The following is a 23,476-nucleotide window of genomic DNA, read 5'->3' as shown; positions in this document are numbered from 1 at the left end:
CGAACGGTTGGACAGAACACTGCAAATGCTCTCAAACACTCGCTCGATGGAGCACACCTGGGGCTGGATTCTCCGAGCCTCCGCACCGAAATCGTGGTCCCTGGAGAATCGCTCGGAAGTCTCTCTCGCGCGAACTACGCAGTAGGGGGCCATTGACAGAGAATCCCCCCCGCGATTCTCTGTGGAAAACTGGCCGAATTCCCGACGGCATGCCGCCAATCGGCCGTCGGGAACGGCTGGTGGTAGCTGTGGACTCAGTCCACGGCAGCCCTGATGGGGGGCGGTGGGATCGATCACTGGGGGGGGGGGGGCCTCATGGACAGCCAGGGGGGCGATTGGGCATCACGGACCAGCGGGCACGCACAATCTCAGGAGTGGGTGGGAGAAAAGCTACATTTCTGGTGCCGCTCCGAGGTCCGAGTCTGCCATGTCCCATGGGGCGGCCGCTGCAGGCCGCCGCCGTGCGCACGCATGCACGGATTCCCGACCGGAAGTGCAGGGCCCCGTATCCGCAGCCAGAGCCCTGCCAGTCCCCTGCAGGTAGGAGAATCACTCAGGACTTTCTTAAGGAAAGTCCAGAGTGATTTGCCAGCGTAACATAGCCCCATTATTGGAGAAACCTGCCCCTGGTCTTTCCAAATACCAGAAATGCTGTTTGAGGGCTATATGATGTGTTCCAGAATTTAGTTAGTATTGTTGGTGGGGATACAGAATGTCAAGTAGTCAGAGAAGATGGTGTTTTTTTTCTTGTTCCCTTGCAGTCGTCAGCTATTTATTTTCCACCTTCAAATAATTATGGCAACATCAATTGCCACAACATGATAAAAATCATGACTGTTGCTGGAGTATCTTGCAGTGCATTGCGTTACTCTGAAATCACCTGTACCTGAATTGAAATTAACATGATTTATATATGTCACAGGATTGTTTGATGCCCTGAAAGTGACAGCAGTGTCAACAATTACACCATGTGCTTTAGGGAACCACCTACCTTATTGGGCCCACTCTAATTGATGTCTCCCTTCCTATTGTAAAAGTGGAAAGCTTGGTGACACTGGAAAACATTACTCCCAGGTCGCCGGAGGCCCTAGCGTGGTTGGGCTGTGGGAAGGGAGTTACCTTAGCACCCCTGACACCTGGGCACCTTGCACTAATGCCAGGTTGCTTGTGCCAGGAACTGTGCCTGGGGCTGACCTCAGGTGGGGTGAGGAGAGGCAAGGGAACCCCCTAAAGATGTAGGATGAGGCAGTGGGTGGGTGGGAGGGGGGTCCGGATGCCGCAGTGTGTTGTCTGAGGCGGTGTTGAGAGATCAGGGTGGCCTTTAAAAATTAGCTGAGCTTGTCAATGCAGGAACGAGGTAAGTGCAGCCTCAGCAGGGCATTCCCAACGAGGCCAGAAGAAACAGATTCCTGTTTGGTAGTGGGGTCGTTCACAGCGCTGCATACTATACGCACCCAAAATGGGACTATGTTTTGTGAGCATTAAATCGTGTCCAGTGTCTTAATCATATGATGTCATTCTTGGACCGTTTGTAGGATGTGTGACAAGTAGGGACTGTGCCAGCTTAGTTGTCTCTCCTCCTTCTTCTGGATTTCTCTTTCAAAACAAGGTAAAGAAACTAGGGTAACCATTAGCTGGGAGAGATGAGATGTTCATGGTCAGAACCACTTGCAGCTGCATGGCAATAGGAACGCAAAGGTCCGCTTTACCTAACACTCCGAAATAATGCAGGTCCTGCAAATATGGTAACTTAGTATTGTAACTTCAATGACAAAACTGTTTGCTTGCCTCCCAATGCCTGTTTTGTACAGGTTCTCAGCTAAACAAAACCTGTACTAGAAAATAGCAAAATAAATTTGGCCGCCTTGTGTTTTTCCAACCCACCAAGTGTACAACACAGAATTTGTAGAGAAATAAGAGCAAAAGAGCCTTGATGATAAATCCAGAAAAAAAAATTCTTCCTAACAGGAAATCTGGACCTTTCCGGTGCATGTCGCTGTCTTTTATCAGGTTGCTCTTGGAAGCTCTGACCTTCTTGGCTGCATGTATATCAAAATTGTTTACTCCAGACATTTTCTTGTAAAAAAATATAGACACATCTGTAATTAAAGCTGTTTAGTTATCTGGTTGATAGTAATCATAAAGTGAGCCTTGGCTGGATTTGTTGATGTTAAAAACTATTTAGCCTCTTGTAAATTTAGAAAATCGTGAGGAATTTCATAATCTGCATGCCTGAAAATCCTCATGGGCACCAAACTCAACATCTGGAAGATTCATGTGGTGCAAAAATTTTATAGTAAGTACCTCATCAATTATTATTTTACAACTTTATAACTTCTTCAAGTCTATTTTGTTGTCAACAATATATTATGATCATGTTAATTTAGAGAAAAGATGAAAATAATTTTAAAATGCTGTGGTTCTGTATTTCACTGTTTTTCAGAAAAAAGAACTGTACATTACAGAAATTGTATTTTGCGAGCACACATTATTTCGCTTTAAAGAAAGCATTACGAGAAAATCATAGAATTCCTACAGTGTAGGAGGAGGCTATTCGGCCCACCAAGTCTATACCGACCCTCTGAAAGAGCACCCTGCCTAGGTTCACTCTCCCGCCCTATCCCCGCAACCCCACAAAACCTCTGGACAGTAAGAGAGAATTTAGAATGGCCATTCCACCTAACCTGCACATTTTTAGATTGTAGGAAGAAACTAGAGTACCCGGAGGAAACCCACGCAGACCAGGAAAAACGTGCGAATACACACACAGTCACCCAACGTTGGTATTGAGCCTGGGTCCCTGGGTCCCCACTGTGCCAGCATGTTGCCCCATCTTATTGTATATCTGCAAAACAACTAAAAGATATTTCCTATAGATTAAACTACAAGGACTTTCCTTTGGCAACACTTGTACTTAAAAATTTCCAATAACGAATGTTTCATATGAAAGACATTTGGGAAAGGAGACGATGAACAAGTAAAATACGTGATGGTAGTCTTACATTTAACAGTAAGATTCTGGCAGTTCTTTTAGAGGCACGAAAACTTTGGCATGATTTATCTTATTTAAGTGCTCAAGTTCTAAAATAGACTTTATTTGCCATTTGTAAGCCTGCTGCCTTTTAGGAAGGTATTGTGAGATGCAACAAGTGATATCACCACTGCTCCAGTTGTGTCATGGAGGGTAGGAGCTTTGTGGGTTAGTATTACGTTTATGGGAGTTACTTACGGGTAGACAAAGGATAACCAAGTTGCCACACCATAGGTTACCGAACCAGTGGTCAGAGTTTACTTCTGAGTTGTTGCTTGCGTCACAGTCTATGATGGAAGAGAGAAGTGCCTCTGGTGATGTCACCACATATCACATGACATTCTATACAGAATGACGCTGGTTACAATACATAAATTAGATTTCCAGTTAGTAATATACCACTTAACACTTTCTAAAAAGGAATTTGGTGGTTACATGATGAGGAACAAGATTGAGGATTATAAGGCTAAAGTGTGTTTGATCAATTCTGTTAGCTAGATTAGCTCCTGTAGCTGCTGATTGTTATTTTGTGCTTCATTTAGGTTTAGTCAATAATGAATGTGTAGTAGAGAAACTGAGCAATAAAATCCCTCAGCTTTTTTTCCAAACTTGACTAATCAAGTTCTTCAAGTAATCACTTCACATGCCTGGTAGGTCGTGATTGCAATTACCCCTCCATGAACAGGTCATGAACAGGTACTTAAAACTGGACTAACACCTTCATGAAGCACTATATTTAGAGTTGGACCATCAGAAATGCTGCATCAGTTGAAACATTATGAAGATTGGGCAGGTGGATTTTTAACAAAGCGCATCAGCTGTTCAAGAAGAGCTGGAAGTTCTCAGTGTTGTAGCTACCATTCCTGCCTCAGTGAACTCTCTAAAATAATATCTGGTCATTCATTCACTTGTTTTCTATGTGCCCATGATATGTGCAAATTGACAGCACTGGTTGTAAAAGAACATTGGTTGCATTTCAAAAGAAATCCTTTATTTTTTTAAAAGCACTTGGGAAATCTGAGGATGTGATAAGTTGTCATGTTTGTGCAAACTTCCCTCTGTTGAGGTTCTCATTCCCTTTAAATCCCTCCATTGTCTTACACTTGCCTATCCCAGTGTGCCCCTTCAGCTATATGTCCTTCTGTGCACACCACCTGGTTCTTCAACACCAAACCCTATCTCTTACTTGCTACTCCTTTTACCCACCTTCCTCTAACAGTCTCTCCCGCACATCTTTGCCTTCCCATCTTCTTCCGTGCCTTGAAAAACCTTGAAAAATCAATTTTCCCTGTGCTTTTGTCTCCTGTTAACCCTGCACAGCCTTTTGCCTCCAAAAAAGGACTTGCATTTATTTATTTGCACTTTTCATGATCATTAGATCTCACAAAGCGTTTGACAACTAATGAAGTACTTTTGAAGTGTAGTATACTTGTTATATTTCTTTGTGGCCACAAAGAGAACATGTATGGAGGTTTATTAAGGGTGTTGCTCATACAATCAAAGATGGTGATCTGCCCAAAGCCCGTGCAAACACTCTGCTGATATCACTACACATCATGTGAATGGTCTGCTCAGTCGTCATTTACTTCATTTTCGTGACTTCCGACCACTTTGGGTGTGGGTCCACAATCACTAAACATGTGACTCTCCAATGGACCAGCATAGTCAATATGTATTCTCTACCATGGCTGAGTTGGTCATTTCCTCGGATGTAATGATTGTAATGGTGGAGTGTTCTTAATTTTGCACAGGAGTGACACTGCCCTACTTTCTCTTCAATTTCAACATTTAATTCTGACCACCAAAAATAACTGCATGCCAATTCCTTCATCCTCACCACACCAGCATGTTCTTCATGCTCTTGGTCAAGGGTTCTCCGTAAGCACGGAGAAATAATCACCATGATAGGACTCCATTTTGGACTTTCAAAGCCAAGTCTTTGTGTGATGTAAGGCTGGAGTTCTGGATTTTTCCTGTGAACACCCTTTTAGGACCTGACCGCGTTCCTTTTTGGACCAGAACTGGATTGATTTTTCTATATATCTTTAAATTTGTGATAAAGTCACTGGTACACTATCCACTCACAAGAAATACAGAATATTCTTCTGGGTCTTGCTTGACTTAATGGCAATCGTAACAAAGCATCAGCAATTTGCAAGCTGCTTTGACTTGCGATGTTGGATATTGTATGTGTGTGCCGACAATATCAATGACCATCTTTGCAATCTACTAGCTGCCAATGTAGGTATACGTTTATGCAACCCAAAGATTGTAGTCAAGGGTTGATAATCCATCAAAAGAGTAAAATAACGTCCATAAAAGTAATGGTGGAACCTTTGTGCACCTAAAGTGATGCTTAAAGCTTCTTTTTCTAGATGAACATAATTCATTTCTGCTCTAATAAGAGCTGTGAATGCTATCGGTTGTTCCTCTCCTGAAGGCATAATGTGCGAGAAGAATGCACCAATGCCATAGGGTGAGGTATTGCAAGCAAATTGTAACTTCACTTTTGGATTTTCATGAACCAACAGCTCTGACTTCAGTAAAGCTTCTTTCGCTTCATTGTTTGCATTCTCTCATTCTTCTGACCAGTGCTATGCCTGTTTTGCATGGCTATATTGTGGTGTTAAATTCAGCATGCATTTACCATAATTGATGGATCCTAAAAGCGACCTTTAATTGTGTCACACTTTTGAGGACGTGGTGCTTCTAAGATTGCTGACATTTTCTTCAGCTCCTTGTGTAAGTCATCTTTGTCGATGATGTGAACAAGGTAATTTCTGGATGACTTGGAAAATGTCAGACATTTCTCTTTAACTCTCGGGTTGTGGCTCTATCACCGCGTCAGGGTAGCTTCCAAAAATTCGCCAAGTGTTCCTGTTCACTCGAACCAGTGATGAGTATGTCATCTAAATAACATTGCACTCTATTTAATCCATTTAGAATTTGTTCCATGGATCTTTGAAAAACAGCAGGTGCAGATGCGTTTCCAAAAGGAGGTTTCTGTAATGAACCAGACCTTTGTGCGTTATGAGGGTGTGTAGTGGCTGTGAATCAGCAGCCACATTCATCTGCAGATATGGCTGTGAAAGATCAATTTTACTGATTTTCTGCCCTCCAGAAAGTCCAGCAAACAAGTCTTCAATTAGTGGCAATGGATAATGAACTGTGCACAATACTGGGATGATAGTTTTAAAATCTCCACAAATTCTCACTGAGCCATCATGTTTTAATAAAGAAACTATTGGTGTTGCCCAATTACTTGTAGCAACAGGTTCAATGAACTCCTGTTCGTACCAATCTTTCTACTTCTTCAACTTTAGGCCTGTTGGCATATGGTACAATTCTAGCATTGAGATATTTGTGTATGCTGTCTGACTTGATTTTTAGTTGCTCCTGCACTCCCTCAAAGCCCAGTGAATCTTCAAAAACCTTTTTTTGTTGCAAGTTGCTCTTTGAGTCCACTAATTGATAAACTGTTTCCGAGTAAGCTTAATCTTCGCCAACCATGCTCTGCCAAATAGAGCAGGAAAATTTCCATGGGACAACATGAAGACGCAACTCCACTGTCTTATCTATTTGCTTTTATTTTCACCATCATGGATTATTTTAATGGCACAACCTCTTCGGTGTACATTCTTAGGATTACCGTTTGACTGCTTAAAGGCAAATGCTTCCGCTTTTGATGATAAATTGTCTCGGGTATTACTGATACTGCTGCGCCCATATCCACTTCCATTATAATTTCATTACCTTCAAGTTTTGGATATGTCCAAAAACGTTGTTTATCACCTGGACTGTTGCTTCACAGCACCAGGGACCTGGGTTCGATTACTGACTTGGGTCATTATCTGTGCGGAGTCTGCACGTTCTCCTCGTGTCTATGTGGGTTTCCTCCAGGTACTCTGGTTTCCTCCCACAAGTCTCGAAAGATGTGCTTGTTAGGTGAATTGAACATTTTGAATTTTCCCTCGGTGTACCCAAACAGGCGTTGTAGTGTGGCGACTAGGGGATTTTCGCAGTAACTTCATTGCAGTGAGCCTACTTGTGACACTAATAAAGATTATTATTATTGACAAGACACCTAGCTTGAGCTTTTGCAGTAGCTCGGTTACGTTGTCTTTTGAGTGATTATAAGCTCCATCCACTAAATTGTAGACACAACTAGATTGTTTAGCTATTTTTTTTTCATGCACACCCTTGGTGTAAGTGATGTTTTCTGAACCCAACGCGCATTGGCAATATGGCCCTTTTAAAAAAAATATTAATTTAGAGTAACCAATTGCTTTTTTTAAATTAAGGGACAATTTAGCATGGCCACTCCCAACTACCCTGCACACTTTTGGGTTGTGGGGATGAGACCCACGCAGACATGGGGAGAATGTGCAAACTCCACACGGACAGTGGGCCGGGATCGAACCGGGGCCTTCGGCACCGCGAAGCAGCAGTACTAACCACTGCGCCACCGTGCTGCCCTAATATGGTCTTTCTTGCTACAGTTCTTCCATGTATTTGATTTACTCCAGCATTTCCCATGAGTGTCCAACCTGTGTACAGTGGTGACATGGTTGAACCTTTTTCAGCCATGTTCCTTGAGGTATCCGTTTTGTGGAGCTTTGTGTATTTGCGAGGTTTCTCTCATTGCAAACTCCAAAGATGGGGCAACTCCCACAGCGGCTTTTAGAGTTAAATCACTTCCAGTAAGTAGCTTCCTGGAGTCTATAAACCAGAGTATCATCAAGTGTTGTACCAAATTCGCATATCTAGCTAACCTTAAAGTCACTACGAATTGTAAAATGCTTTCGCCTTTTGTTTTAATAGATGTTTCATCCCAAACTTAAACAATAACAACAAAACCAATTTCCAATAAACCCAGTTAACAGTTTGTACATTTTCCCCTTTTAATCCCTTAACTCCCCACCGCCCCACCCACAATGAACAGCTCCCCAACTATCTTCATGAATGGCCGCCTTCATACCACAAAGCTCTCTTCTGAAGGTAATCTTTTCCAACTGGTACAGGTCTCCCAGCCAAACCCCATCGCCCGGTGGTGTCTCTGACCTCCAATTCAAAAGAATCTGTCACCGGGCAATCCGAAGTGAAGAACGTGACAATAGCCCCCTTTCCCTCCAGCAGCTCCGGCACCTCCGAAACCCCAAAGATTCCCACTATGGTGTCCAGCTACACCTCGTCTCCACTATTCTCGATAAGTCCCAAACACCGCCTCCCACAAGCTCTCCAACTTCCCTCAACCCCAAAACATGTGACCATGACTCGCTGGCCCCAGCCCACACATCTCAGATCCATCCATTTCTCCCGGGAGGAACCAAATAATAATAATCGCTTATTGTCACAAGTAGGTACCTACCCATCCAAACTCCAGTCTTGTGCATCACTTTAAACTGAATCAAACTCATTCTAGCAGGAGGAGTTTGAGTTCACTTGCCGCATTGCCTCAAACCAGGGGCCCCATCATATCTCCCTTCCCAATTCCCCCTCCACTTCTGTTTAATCCTTTCCACCAACGCCTTACCCTGCTCTCCCAACCACTGATGTCCCCCATCCTGCCCTACCCCACCTCATCTGGGAGCAGCAATTTCTCCGCACCGGAGTTGCAGAGTTGCCGCAACTCCGGTAGTTGCGGCAACATCGGCAGCTCCTTTTCGTGCATAGTCCCCCGCCTGCCAGCACCTAAACTCACTCCCCCTCGGTATCACAAACCTCTCTCACTGCTCATCCAATCCAGCAAATTTCCCCTCCCAGAACATATCCCTGACCTGCTCCAAGTCTTCCTTCCTCCACCGCCTATACACCCTCCCCCAACCCACCAACACCTCACCTTCTCCACATTCGCTGCCCAATAGTAGTGCATCAGGTTTGGGAGCGGCAATCCCTCTCTCTGCCTCTGTCTTTGTAGCAGAGCCCTATTCACACTCAGTACCTTCCCTGCCCACACAAATTCCAAAACCAGCGCTTCTACCTTCTAGAAACAGGCCTTAGGGAGAAAAATCAGGAGGGACTGAAAAACATACAGGAACCTTGGCAGCACATTCACCTTCACGACCTGCACCCGCCCTGCCAAGCTCAAGTACAACGTACCCCACCTTTTAAAGTCCCCCTTAACCTCTTCCACTAAACCTGTTAAGTTCCATCTACGCATTGTGGCCCACTTGTGCGTTACCTGAATCTTCCATTACCTAAGCCGCTCCTGTACCATCTTAAATGGTAGCACCCCCAGGTTTGCCCCCCCCCGCCCTGCACATTCACCGGAACACCTCGCTCTTTCCTACGTTCAACTTACAGCAGGAAAGACCTCAGAATCTCTCCATCAAGCCCATAATTCTGCCCATACCTTCCAATGGGTCCCACACAAACAACAACAGGTTGTCTGCATACGATGATGTACAGGACCCCCTACCAACGCCCCCCCCCCCCCCCCGAAATCCCCCGCCACGCACCCGAAGGGCCATCGTCAAAGTCTCAATCGTCAACGCAAATAACAACTGCAACACAGCAGGCACCCCTGCCTCATTCCCCCCCACCCCCGGCAACTAAAAATACCCCAAACTCATTTTGTTCGTTCGAACACTAGCCATGGGGGATGCATACAACAATCTGTTGCCAATTCGGCTCCGAGACGCCAATAATGTTGCTCATTTTAACTGGATACTAATATGACAGTTATTAATGATTTGCTTTCAGAGTCGCCAGGTATCAGAGTTTAGCCGGATATCGATCAAAGACCCAACAACAAGTTAGTTAGTTCAAGTTCAATGATAGTTTATTTACACAAGAATTACTTCGACATGCAACATAAATCACTACAAGCTAAATTACACCTAATACTACAACAACCTGTACTTAACTTCAAGCACCCGGCTTTAGGCTTTATGCAGAGGAACAACGCTTTTGTTCGGATCTTGCGTGGCTGGGTCTGGAGAAGTGACTTAGTTTCTGCTGGGCTCATCCGTCTGGTAGCGATCGTTGGTCTTGAACTTGCTTCTGGTCGTGGTGCTGCAATTGGTTTTGGGCACAAGCCGGGGCCAAGAGAGTGCCGGTGCGCCGGGGCCAAAAGAGACTGAAGACATGGCAGTGCCTCTTTTTATCCTTCGGGGGTTTCGCGCTCTTTTGGGCGGTCCTTAACTTTGGACCCAATAATTCGGCAGGCTTCGATTACTGCCTTCGATTTTAGCCAATAAAGGGGCGGGTGCCTTGATGGCTGGGCGTGTCCTGAGCGGTCATTGACCTTGGCTGTTTTGGCTTCCTGGGTGAAGGGAGTGGCGCTGATGAGTCTGGCTCTGTATAGGATACCTGAGTACAAGTCTTTTGTTCTGGGGAAATGGGCCATTAGAATGTAAATTGGCTGGGGGTTTCGATCGTGTCTAGTTATCTAGTGGCAAATATACACTTAACATCTGAGTTCGTCTGGATCCTGCATTGGCCATATTTCCCGTGATTCTTTGCAAGTGGCCATGTTTCCCTTTGTAAGTGGCCATCCCAGATGGCTACAAATCAAACCCATACCACAAATTTTGGTTCAAATCCAAACCTTCCCAGAACTTCAAAACAGGTACCTCCACTCTATCTGGTCAAATGTCTTCTCCGAGTCCATGGACACAATCATCTCTGGCTTCTGTCCCCCTGATGGAGTCATAATTACATTAGTAAAGCAACCTCCTAATGTTACTAGGGAGCTGCCTCCCCTTCACAAAACCCATTTGGTCCTCGGAAACCATCTCTGGGATGCACTGCTAGAACCTACACGGCAGCACCTTCGCCAGGACGTTCACCTCCATGTTTCACAACTTTTTTCGGGATCAACAAAATCAACGCCTGCGCTAACATAGCCAGCAACTTTCCCTTTTCCACCGCCTCACTAAATATACCCACCAGGTGGGGGGCAACTCTGTCGCAAACTGCTTGTAAAACTCCGCAGGAAAATGTGACGCATGGTCTGATTCAAGCATGGCTCTCAAATGGTAAGTGTTTAATTCTGTAGAGGGAAAGAAAACTGCTGGGCTACAGGGGAAAAGGCAGGGGAGTGGGAGTAGCTTTAACAGAGCCTGGACAGACCCAATGGACCGAATGGCTTCATGATCCACAATGGGGATGTGGCGATCTCTATATGTGCATGTACACAAGGGGTTAATGTGTAATCAGTCGCACCACATGATCACTAGAGGGCCGGACCAATAGGAGAAAAAGGGCAGCCACATTGGGTCTCTCTCTCTCTCTCTCTCTCTCTCGGGTGCACGGTGATCAAAGCAACAGCAGACTAGTTTAGATGGCCAGTGGAGTTATGTATAGTTACCATAGTTCGATCTTGTTAACCTTATCACTAGTATCAAAGTTAAAGTAAAGAACTCATGTAAATATTGTTGTAGTTCCTCAATAAACCTTTTGTTACTACTGGAAGAGTTCGAATCTTCTTCATCGGGATTCAGAATACCTCATCACTAACCAGGGTTTGAGTAGCACATGTTACCTACCAGACCGGTAACAAAACAGGGGATGTAACCCAAGAAATAGTTTTTTTTACATTTAACAAACCGGAAAGAAGAGTTTTGTGTAATGATGGACAAATGGTATGCCAAAATATATTAAATAGAAACAAAATGCTGGAAGAACACAGCACACCAGTCAGCATCTGCTGAAAGATTACACATCTGAAACATTATAACTTGCAGATGATACAAATTGACCTGTATATTTCTGCCATTTTGTATGTATATCAATATTTTCAGCATTTGTAGTAGTTGTTTTTTAAATGAGTCTTTGACGCTGTAATATTTTACCTTTAATCCGAATGCAATATTTTGCATCAATAAATTTGTATAGCAGCAGTGGATGAACCACTGATATAAGTGCATAGAATCACTAAAACCATTGCAGAAGGTTAACAAAGCCATAGAAATCATACTAGCTTCATATAACTTTGGGCAGTGATATCCAAATAGTCAATCACGATTGACAGATCAATTCCAGGGTCTCAAACGATACATTGTCGTTGCTTGCCGAACCATTCCAAATTGCATGAGACTCTGGATTTCTCATAATGACGAGGGAATCGCCTCTTTGCTGCCAAAGAATGCCAAAAATCTTTAGGACTCGGGCAGTGAGATTCTTGCATGCGCCAAAAGCTGGAATAAGCTAGTTGAAGACAAAATGATGAGCAAGGACTCGGGGACCTCCAAGAGAGCAAAACCTACAATTCCCACCAGGAATGGGAAAACAAATTTATTTTTACGACTGCCAAAGGCAAGACCATTTGTCTCATTTGCAGCCTTGAGTAAAAGAGGTAATTTGGAACGGCATCACAAGACAGTGCATGCAAAATTTCAAGCAGATTTCTCTATAAACAGCATGATTTGAACGAAGAACGTTGTGGGGGTTAAAGTGAATTTTGAAAGCTCAGCACTCTTTTCAAAACCTGTGGCTAAAGGCAAGGCTCGCAATGAAGCGTCTTTTTGCATTAGCCATCTGCTGGTGAAATATACTTTGCCATCGGTCAATGGTTTCTTATCAAGGAGGCTATGACTGTTGCTTGTGACACTTAATTTCATCTTTGCTTTTCAAGTCTTTGAACTATGACAACCATCAAGAGTATGCCGCTCGGCACTTTAACAGTAGCCAGAAGGATGGACTTGTTTTCTGAAGACTAGTCTCAGCAAATACACCCAAGACGTATCAGGTTGTGAATGTTTCTCACTGCAGTTTGATGAATCAGTAGACATGATGGATATGGCTCAGCAATTTGTTTTCGTTTGCGTGGCATTCAAGGACTCAACAAAAAAGGAGAACTTTCTCTCTCTTTTGAGGTTATCTACAACAAATTCCAGACAGCACGGTGGCGCAGTGGTTAGCACTGCTGCCTCTAGGCGCCGAGGTCCCAGGTTCGGTCCCGGCTCTGGGTCAATGTCCGTGTAGAGTTTGCACATTCTCCCCGTGTCTGCGTAGGTCTCACCCCCACAACCCAAAGATGTGCAGGGTAGGCGTATTGGCCATATTAAATTGCCCCTTAATTGGAAAAATTGAATTGGGTACCCTAAATTTTAAAACAACATATCTACAACAAATTCAAAAGGTATGTGTCTGAGAAAAACATTTCCGATCAAGAAACTGGTTTCAATCACAACCGATGGTGTACCATCAATACTGGGTGTCAATGCAGGATTTGTTGCACTTTGCAGAAATGATCCTGAATTCCCCTCCTTTGTCAATCACCACTGTTATCCATATTGACTTTTACCCTGTAATGACAGTTGTCAAGATAGTCAATCAATTTGTGCCAGAGGTCTGCCACATCACTTGCTCAAATTGTTAGAGCTGAATGCCCCCTATGGTGAACAAATACTTCTTGCAGATGTGGGGTAGTTAAATGGAGGATATGTCTTCCCTAGATTTGCTCCCTGAAATTATCAGCTTTCTTAAATCAAGAAATGAGGTGTACAACGAGCTGTCAGATAATGCATGGTTGCCAGACTTGGTTTTTCTTACAGATATAGCGGGCGGGATTCTCTGATCCTGAGGCTAAGTGTTGACGCCGTCGGAAATGCCGTCGAATTTCTCGATGGCGTCAACATGGCCTCAGGAGCAGCAATTTTGACCCCTACAGGGCGCCAGCACGGCACTGGAGCGACTCACGCCTCTTCAGCTGCCGATCCCCGGCATCAGATGGGCGGCGCGGGTCTGCCCATGCACAGTGGGACCGCGCCAATGCGCGCCTGCACAGTGGCTCCCTTCTCCGCACCGGCCACGACGCAACATGGCGTAGGGCTATAGGGGCCAGCGCGGAATAAAAGAGGCCCCCAGCTTGAGAGGCCGGCCCACCAATCGGTGGGCCCCGATCGCGGGCCAGGCCACAGCGGAGCCCCCCCCCCCCCCCCCCCCCCCACAGGCCGCCCCTGGATGGATCCATGCCGAGGTCCCGCCGGGTAAGAACAGGTGTAAACGGCGCTGGCGGGACTCGGCTTTTTTTGCGTGGCAGCTCAGCCCATCCTGGGCGGAGAATCGCTGGGGGGCCGGCGCCAATGGCGCTGATTGTCCATTCTCCGGAGAATCGGCGGACCGGCTTCGGGGCGGCGTGGCGTGATTCACACCTGTCCCAGCGATTCTCCGGCCTGGCCTGGGCTGAGACAATCCCGCCCAGCATCCTTACAGACATAGCCAAATTGAATGAGCTTAATCGCGAACTGCAAGGGAGGGACAGAGACTTGTCGCACATGATCGGTGCAGTGAATGTGTTCACGTTGATACTGGGCCTGTGATTCTCTTCATTAAAGAACAAAATTACTGAGCACTTCCCAAATCTGGAGCAAATCTAACAACAGGTCAAACCGAAAAGGCTCCATCCAAACAAATTCTATGACCACCTGATCAAATTGGAAAAATAATTCAACAGATGATTTCAGGAGTTAGATGCGATGGAACAAATCACTGTTTGTCTCCAATCCTTTTTTTCCAAGTGGACATTGGTGAACTGACAGCATAACTTCAGCAGGTGTTTAAAGAAAGTTTGGACTTGACATGGAAATCATCACCATGCAAGATGTAAATGGAGCTGAAACCTAGGTCAAGGGACAAAGACGTTTAGGGACTTGTAGACAGGAGAGTAGTACTTCCTTCTGACATCCTGCGCCCTCAAGGTGAAGGCCTACTTTGATTCTGCATACCTCTGTGAGATGGCTTTTTCGCCAGATGGAAATCATCAAGCCCAAATATCGCACTCGTCTCACAAGATGTCCTGTATGAGACTGACCATCTCAAACAACGACCCAGACTTCGTAGAACTCAATGTGCAAGCACAGGTGTCATGCTAATAATAGGTGAGTGTTATACATTTTTGGCGATTCAATAAAGTTGAATTTTGACCTTGTGCTGCAGTTAGATTCTAAAAGTGATCTTGTGCTTAAAAAGGTTGGTGACCACTGACTTAGGTGTAAGTCATGACTCAGTTGGAATGCAATTGCCTCCAAGTCAAATTTGAGGCTCGTAAACACAATTTGGGCTGGCACTATGGTGCAATACTGAGGAGGTGCTGTTTTCTGTATGCAATTTTGAACCAAAGCCCTGTCTGCTTTAGATGGATGTGAAAGATCCCATGGCACTATTTTGAAGAAAAAACAGGGGAGATCTCCCCTTCGTATTGGCTACAAATCCTTCCGCCAACAAATCCCTCCGCCAACCTATCATGTGATCTTGCTATGTGCAGATTGATTGCCACATTCCTATATTACGACAGAGGCAACATTTTGAAAGTACTTAATTGACTGACCGAAACTGCTTCGAAAGATTCCGAGGTTGTGGGACCCTTGAAACCTGCGTGGGCTATCTCTTTACTTGATATGATTTTTGTTTCCATTTTATATTTTGAAACATGAACGGACCAAAGTAATAAAATAAAAGAAATGGGAAGGATTCTTGCAGTGTGTATGTGGAGGTTGATGAATATTTTATTATTATATCCAGATCGGTGCCAGTAAAGTAAAAGTAACCTATATGTTAAACTTGAAACCTGGTTCTTTTATGGTCTTAGCACGTAAACAGTTAAATGCTTATGGAATTTTTCTAAGTTAATAAAAATACCCTGTTTTCAATCACAAAATGGGGATGGAAAAGTGGGGGGAACGTTCAGCCCCTCCTCATCCAATTGTAACCGAACCCAGTCGTTGGAAAGCGCTGGTCAGAAGGGACTGCATGTCCTGTTTTGTGAAGTCGGAGCATGAATTCACAAAGCAGGTGATCGCAATAATGTCCCAACAAAAAAATGATGTGATTTCCCCAAAACCAATCAAATTCAAAAGAAAAATTACAAAAGGCGAAATGCTGTAGTTCAAAGATTTACAAAAATTTAATATAGGGGGCTGGATTCTCCGGCCGCCGACTCCGAAATCGTGTTCGTCGAACGGCCGGAGGATCCAAGTTCCCGACCGAGTCAGATGCGGTGCCGCTTTCGCGATGCTCCGTCCCCTCCAAAGCGTGCCACGTATCGACGGCTTCAGGACATTGCCTGAGGCCCGCCCCCCGATTCTCTGCCCATGACTGGCCGAGTTCCCGACGGCGTGGGTCGCGTGTGGTCTCGCCCATCGGGAACTCTGCGTGGCAGCTGCGGGCTCAGTCCAGCGCTGCCACAGTTGTGGGAGGGCTGATCCATGGGCAGGGGGGGGAACATTATTCGGGGCTGGGGCACTTTGGTGGGGTGGTCTTGGGCGTGTGAGACGGCCGAAGGGGGGGACTATTTCGCGGGCCGGGTCTGCGAGCATCCGCCGCCATGTTGCACGGCGCAACCGCAGCAGGCCCCCGCCGTATGCATGCGCGGCCATGAACCCGGAAATTCTCCGAAGCATATTGCCAGCTAGAGCTGGGTGCTCTACGCTGCCGTCCTGGTAACCCCCAGCAAAACGGGGAATCGGCAGTTTTGGGACAGTTTATCTGCCGTAAAACGCCACTGTTCCCACGCCGGCGTGGGGACATAGCCCCAAAATCGGAGAATCTAGCCCAGGTAGTTTTACTTGACGAGAACTACCCGTCTTCAAATGAAAGTGTTTGTCAATAACCATCTTGCATTTCACAGCATCAAATTGTTTTTTCCTTGGAACTGAGCATTTTGTTCATTGGTCTGTGAAATGCTTTACTCCACACAAACCCTTCCAAATTAATGTCATTTTATGGAGAATGATATGCTGCGACATTCTAGTCTGTTTCTATTTCGTACATGAACAACCTTGCATGGTGGTCTTGTATACTAGATGGGTGGCCAACTACTGAGGTTTATACATTATAAATGAAGGATGGCACATAAGCCAACTATATATAATGTCCCTTTGTGACTTTCCTGCTAAGAAAAGCAATGTTTATATGTATTTTAATGTATTTACTTGTCTTGTAAAGCTGAACAAATAAATCAATGGTTGAAATAACCACCCTATTGAAAATGTTGATTCAGTCTTGATTGAATTTCTGCGGGTGTTGCTTTCAATACATATTTAAAAGGATACTGAAGCCTGCTTTACCCATTACTATAAAGCCCTACCATTTAATTTCTCCTGCCCTCCAGTCTATCACAAACCTTCCTTTTTGTTCTCCTCACCCTTCCACCTGCTCTAAACCTATTTGTACATTTCAATCTTTCCTCCTTTCTGAAAAAAAAGGCCTTCGGGCCTTCATCAACCCAAAGTATTAATTTTATTTCTGTCCCCAGCTGCTGTCTGACCTGCAACATTTTTCCAATTTTACTGCTGACCTGGGCTAGATTTTGAAATCGGCCCCACAGGTGAAGGTCTGTGTCTTAACCTATTGAACCACCCAGAATCAATTCTTTTATACCCTGTTTTGCAGCTTTTGGACAAGATTATGTAACCACCAGAGAAAATAACAATTATCCATGTACATTGTTCTCTTCCCCCCCCCCCCCCCTCATTCTTTCCCTTCACTACACCTAGAGATCCCTTCTTTACTTCATAAATAAATAATCAAAATTCCACCCCTCATTCTTCCTTCACTGCTCCTTGAGATCCCTTCTTTACTTCATAAATAAATAAACAAAATTCTATCTGAACCTTAGTCCCTCTTTACCACATGCCCCCCACTCCCCATATTGAAATTCTGAATTGTGTGCCTCAGTACCTAATTAACTCAATTTTTTGAGTTTTATTAGAAGGGCCTGATTCTGACTGGAACCAATTCATAGCCGTGTAGTCTGTTTATACCCATACTTCAGCTCCTCTTGCCTCCTGTAGCTGAGTTGCCTTCAAGGCAGAATTGTTTTTTTTACAATTAGTGGCCTTCCTGGTCTAGTGCTTTCCTATTACCTTGGTGAATTTAAATCCTCTCAAAATTTTAAAAATATTTACATGCATACAGTGAGCATTAATGATTTAATCAGAAAAGCCAGTTGAAAAGATTTACTTAAATTAATCTGTTAATTGGCACCATTTGTGTCGTATTACCAGTTTTGCAGAACACCAACAGGCCATTCGGTCCAATTGGTGTTTAGCCTCAGGAAGAATCTATCCACCCTTAACCTAACTTCTCATTAAATGCATCAATTACGTTCACTTCATCCACTCCATATGATAGTACATTTCACAGTGAGTTTCTCTATTCTTTCCCTGAAGACCCTTGCTCCTGTAAAAGTGTTGTTCCATTTGTACTGGCATCTCTCTTGGATACCTGATCTAAATTATAATTTTTTGTTTGACGGGGCAGCACGGTGGCGCAGTGGGTTAGCACTGCTGCCTCACGGCGCTGCGGTCCCAGGTTCAATCCTGGCTCTGGGTCACTGTCTGTGTGAAGTTTGCCCATTCTCCCCGTGTCTGCGTGGGTTTCGCCCCCACAACCCAAAGATGTGCAGTGTAGGTGGATTGGCCACGCAAAATTGACCCTTAATTGGAGAAAATGAATTGGGTACTCTAAATGTATATTAAAAAAAAATTCAAAAGGGTGTAAGAAAGTTATGTGATCTTATGATAGGCATTACAGCCCAATCCTGTCTTAATTGAATCATGATCGAAAGACATGTATGTTATAGCTAGTCATTAAAAATTATGGCTAAATTTAAGAAATGGACACTATTGCTAATACTTGTTTAATTAAATTATTTCAATATCAAATTTGACAATTATGTGACACTTAAGGGTACAATTTAACCAAAAAAGTTCAAAGTGTCAGATCAGGGTGTTTCCCGTGGGCTGAACCGGTGACATCGTAGCCCGTATTTAACGGCACAGTGCCGAAAACGATTCCCCATGAGCTTCACGCCGGTACTGGCTGCCCCGCCAGCTGATTCGCCAGACTCTTACCCAGCAGCTCCCCATTATCCAGGGGCTGCTGCTTTTTTTAAACAAACATTTTATTAAGGCATTTATGATTTTATAACAACAACAGATATAAATACAAATACAAATGTAAACATAATTCAGTGTCTAACGCCCCCCCCCCCCCCCAACCAACAATACTACGCCAATATAGCTTATACACATTTTCCAAGTCCCTCCATCTCCTCTCGCTGATCCCGCCTAAACTGAACTAAGCAAACTAACTCCTCCTGCCGCACTTATTCCCTAACCCTTATTGTATCGGCTAACAGTTTAGTTTTCCCCGAAGAAGTGGATAAATGGCTGCCATCTCCAGACGAACCCTAACACTGATCCTCTGAGGGCGAACTTAATTTTCTCAAGCCTGAGAAACCCAGCCATGTTGCTAACCCATACCCCCGATTTCAGGGGCTCCGAGTGCCTCCACGCTAATAAGATCTGGCTCCGGGCTACCAAGGAGGCTTCTCTTGCCCCCTGGACTCCCGGATCTTCCGACACTCCAAAGACGACCACCTCCAGACTCGGCACCACCCTCGTTTTTAGCACCGTGGACATGACATCGGCAACTCCCTGCCAGAATCCCCTAAGCTTTGGACACGCCCAAAACATGTGGACATGATTCGCGAGCCCTCCTGCACACCTCGCACACCTGTCCTCTACCCCACAAAACCTGCTCATCCGGGCCACCGTAATGTGTGCCCGGTGAACCACCTTAATTGTATCACGCTGAGCCTGGCACATGATGAGGACATGATGACTCTGCTCAAGCATCCTTCCACAAACCTGCCTCTAACTCTTATCCCAGCTGATCCTCCCATTTACACTTTACCTTCCCTCTCTGGGTTCCCTCCCACTCCATAAGTTCTTTATAAATCCCCACATCCAATCACCATGCTTGTGACCCAAGCACACCCTGGCGCCTACCTACACAACCAATCCAAGTCCAACTGAGTTGCCATCACATTGCACCTGCCACAGGCACCCCCCTTCCCCCCTCGCCCCTACTACACCGCCGATGCACCAAACGCACAGCTCACAAAACCACCTCGCTGTCCCTGCAGGAGAAGTTAGCTCATAATTGGCGTGAAAGTGCCCAGATGGATGGCGGAGTTCCAGATATTCGTGTCCTCATCCCCTATGAGGAATGTGTCCTGGAGATTGCGGGGTTGACTGAGGGGAGGGCAGTTACCGACAGAATTGTATACAACCTCATGGCCCGGCATATCCCCACTCTACCATTATCACCAAGCCAAGGGATCAACCCTGGTTCAATGAAGACTGCAGGAGAGCATGCCAGGAGCAACATCAGGCATACCGAAAAATGAGGGGTCAGCCTGGTGAAGCTACAACACAGGACTACTTGTGTGTGCCAAACAGCATAAGCAGCAAGTAATAGACAGAGCTAAGCAATTCCAGAACAAACGCATCAGATCTAAGCTCTAGTCCTGCCACACCCAGCTGTGAATGGTGGTGCACTATTAAACAACTCACTGGAGGGAAAGGCTCCACACATATCTCCATCCTCAGTGATTTAAAAAAAAATGTATTTTATTACAAACGTTTATCAAAACGGGTTACAGCAAATAAACCCCCCCCCCGGAAATATACTTCCCAGCAGTAAACTATAGTGTGTACAGATTTTTTTACCTTTTTCACCCCCACCCCACGACGAACAGCTCCTCAAACAAGGTCACAAACATCCCCCATCTTTTCTCAACATCCCTACAGAGCCCCTTAACTCATACTTTATCTTCTCCAACCGCAGGAAGTTGTACAGGCCACCCAACCAAACCGCTACCCCCGGGGGCAATGCCGACCACCACTCCAGTAAAATTCGCCGCTATGCAATCAGAGAGGCGAAGGCCACTACATCAGCCTTCCTCCTCTCCATGAGCTCCGTCTTCTCTGAAATCCCAAATATCGCCACCAATGGATCCAGGTTCACCTCGTCCTCCACTATCCTGCCTAAGACCGCGATCACCGCCACCCAGAATCTCCCCAATTTTTCGCAACCCCAAAACATTGCGTGATTCGCTGGCCCCCGCTCACACCTCTCACTCTCATCTGCTACCCCCTGAACGAACCCACTCATTCTCAACCGAGCCATATGCACCCTGTGCACCACCTTAAACTGTATCCGGCTCGTCCTTGCACAAGAGGAGGTCCCATTTACCCAACGCAGTGCCTTACTCCATAGTCCCCAATTGATCTCCCCTCCCTACTCCGCTTCCCATTTCTCTGTGATCTTCACCACCCGCTCGCCTCCCTGCTCCCCAGCCACTTGTGTGTATATATATCCCTAATTCTTCCCTTCCACATCTGGAAGCAGCAGTCCCTCCAGCAGGGTGTATCCTGGCAACCTAGGGAACCCTCTCCGGACCTTTTGCACAAAATCCCTAAACTGCAGATACCTGAACCCGCTCTCCCTCGGCAGCTCTACCATCTCCCTTAGCTGCTCCAGACTGGTGAACCCTTCCTCCAAAACAGATCCTCACCATGACCAGCCACACGTCCTTCCACCTCCTGTATACATTATCCACCCTTCTGGCTCAAACCCATGATTCTCGCACAGCAGTGTTAACACCGACATCCCTTCCACCCTAAAATGCCTCATCAACTGATTCCATATCTTCACCGTGGACTGCACCACCGGGCCCCCTGAATACCTACTCGGAACCATTAGCAACGCTGCCATCACTATGGCCCTCAAACTATACCCCTTACAAGATTCTTCATCCTAACCCACTCTACCCCTTCGCCTTCCCACCACCGCCGCACCTTGTCCATATTCGGCGCCCAATAATAATGAAGCAAGCTTGGCAATGCCAACCTCCCCCTACTGCCTCTGCCTCTGTAGCAGGGTCCTCCCCACCCTCGACACCTTCCCTGCCCTTCCTCATCCTTAATGATGGAGGAGACCAGCACATATATGCAAAAGACAAGGTTGAGGCATTCGCAACAATCTTCAGCCAGAAGTGCCGAGTGGATGATCCATCTCAGTCTCCTCCGGAGGTTCCAAGCATCACATATGTCAGTCTTCAGCCAATACAATTCACTCCATGTGATATCAAGAAACGGTTGAAGGCATTGATATTGCAAAGGCTATCCCAGCAATAGTACTGAAGAACTCCAGAACTTGCTGCACCCCTAGCCAAGCTGTTCCAGTACAGCTACAACACTGGCATCTACCCGGCAATGTGGGAAATTGCCCAGGTGTGTCCTATACACCAGAAACAGGACAAATCCAACCCAGCCAATTACAGCCCTATCCATCATCAGCAAAGTGATGGAAGGGGTCATCAACAGTGCTATCAAGTGGCACTTACTCAGCAATAACCTGCTCACATGCTCAGTTTGTGTTCCGCCACAGTATCTCCGCTCCTGACCTCATTACAGCCTTGGTTCAAAAATGGACAGAAGAGCTGAATGCAAGAGGTGAGATGAGAGTGACTGCCCTTGACATCAAGGCAGCATTTGACCGAGTAAGGCATCAAGGAGCCCTAGCTAAACTGGAGTCAATGGAAATCGGGAAAACCTTCCGCTGGTTGGAGTCATACCTGGCACAAAGGAAAATGGTTGTGGAGGTTGGAGGTCAATCATCTCAACTGAACATCACTGCAGAAATGTCTAGTGTCCTAGGCCCAGCCATCTTCAGCTGCTTCATCAATGACCTCCCCTCCATCATAAGGTCTGAAGTGGGAATATTTGCAGATGAATGTCTGCACAATGTTCAGCACCATTCGTGACTCCATATCCAAGCAGTCCACATCCAATGCAGCAAGATCTGGACAATATCCAGGCTTGGGCTGACAGGTGACCCCCCCCCCCCCCCATCCCCCCAAAAGCCTGTCAACCATCTACAGAGCAACAGATACCTGGGAACCCCACCACCTGGACGTTCCGCTCCAAGTCACTCACCACCCTGTCTTGGAAATATATCGCTATTCCTTCACTGTCACTGGGGCAAAATCCTGGAACTCCCTCCCTAACAGCGTAGTGGGTGTACCTACATCTGAAAGACTGCAGCGGTGCAAGAAGGCAACTCATCACCACCTTCTGAAGGGCAACTGGGGATTGGCAATAAATGCTGGCCTAACCAGCGACATCCACATCCTGTAAATTAATAAAAGAAAAGTGAGGTTGGCCTGCACCGCAGAGACGACGATCCACTGCTTTATCACCCAGATGACTTGCCTGAAGTAAGTTCATGTCCGACAAAATGACCCTTCCCTCCCACTAACCACATGTCTATTCTCTCACAGAATCTCGATCTGATGAGGCCAAGTCATCCGGGGTCTTCTCTCTTTTCCTCAACCACCCCCGCCATCCAAGGGAGAACCTCGGAGGAGAGCTCTGAGGAAATCTCCACCAAGGAGTCACAGCTGTCACTCTCACCTCCAACAAAGCAGAGACACACTTTGGTGGGTGACACTGGTGGACAACCTCTGGGGAACAATCTGGTGAGCACCACACAGATGCTGATGTACATCAGGTGGAGCCAGGAACATCCAAGTGAGTCCATAGTCTGTGATCCCAGGACTCAGCTGAGTCCCAGTCAGATGCAGAGCCTCTCGACAAGGTTATCCTGGAGTTGATGCAGACACCAAGACATGGCCATGAGATTCCGGAG

General features: G+C 45.8%; 1 protein-coding gene across 6 annotated transcripts in view; it reads left to right on the top strand.

Moving 5' to 3' along the window:
• The window catches only part of fam110b (family with sequence similarity 110 member B), a 200,279-nt gene that overhangs the window by 34,492 nt on the left and 142,311 nt on the right, over window positions 1–23,476 (top strand). The window contains exon 2 of one of the 6 annotated variants that reach the window (XM_072467732.1): window positions 2,202–2,296. The exons of 4 other annotated variants lie outside the window; for them this stretch is intronic. The gene's annotated coding sequence lies outside the window, so the exon portion shown is untranslated. Of the gene's footprint in view, window positions 1–2,201; window positions 2,297–14,835; window positions 14,857–23,476 lie in introns of those variants that run through there. One more of the 6 variants, XM_072467734.1, reaches the window with a different exon arrangement.

This window comes from Scyliorhinus torazame, chromosome 11, assembly GCF_047496885.1.
Source record: "Scyliorhinus torazame isolate Kashiwa2021f chromosome 11, sScyTor2.1, whole genome shotgun sequence".
NCBI lineage: Eukaryota > Metazoa > Chordata > Chondrichthyes > Carcharhiniformes > Scyliorhinidae > Scyliorhinus > Scyliorhinus torazame.
The sequence above is the reverse complement of the archived record's forward strand: the minus strand, read 5'-3'. Positions and strand labels throughout refer to the sequence as shown.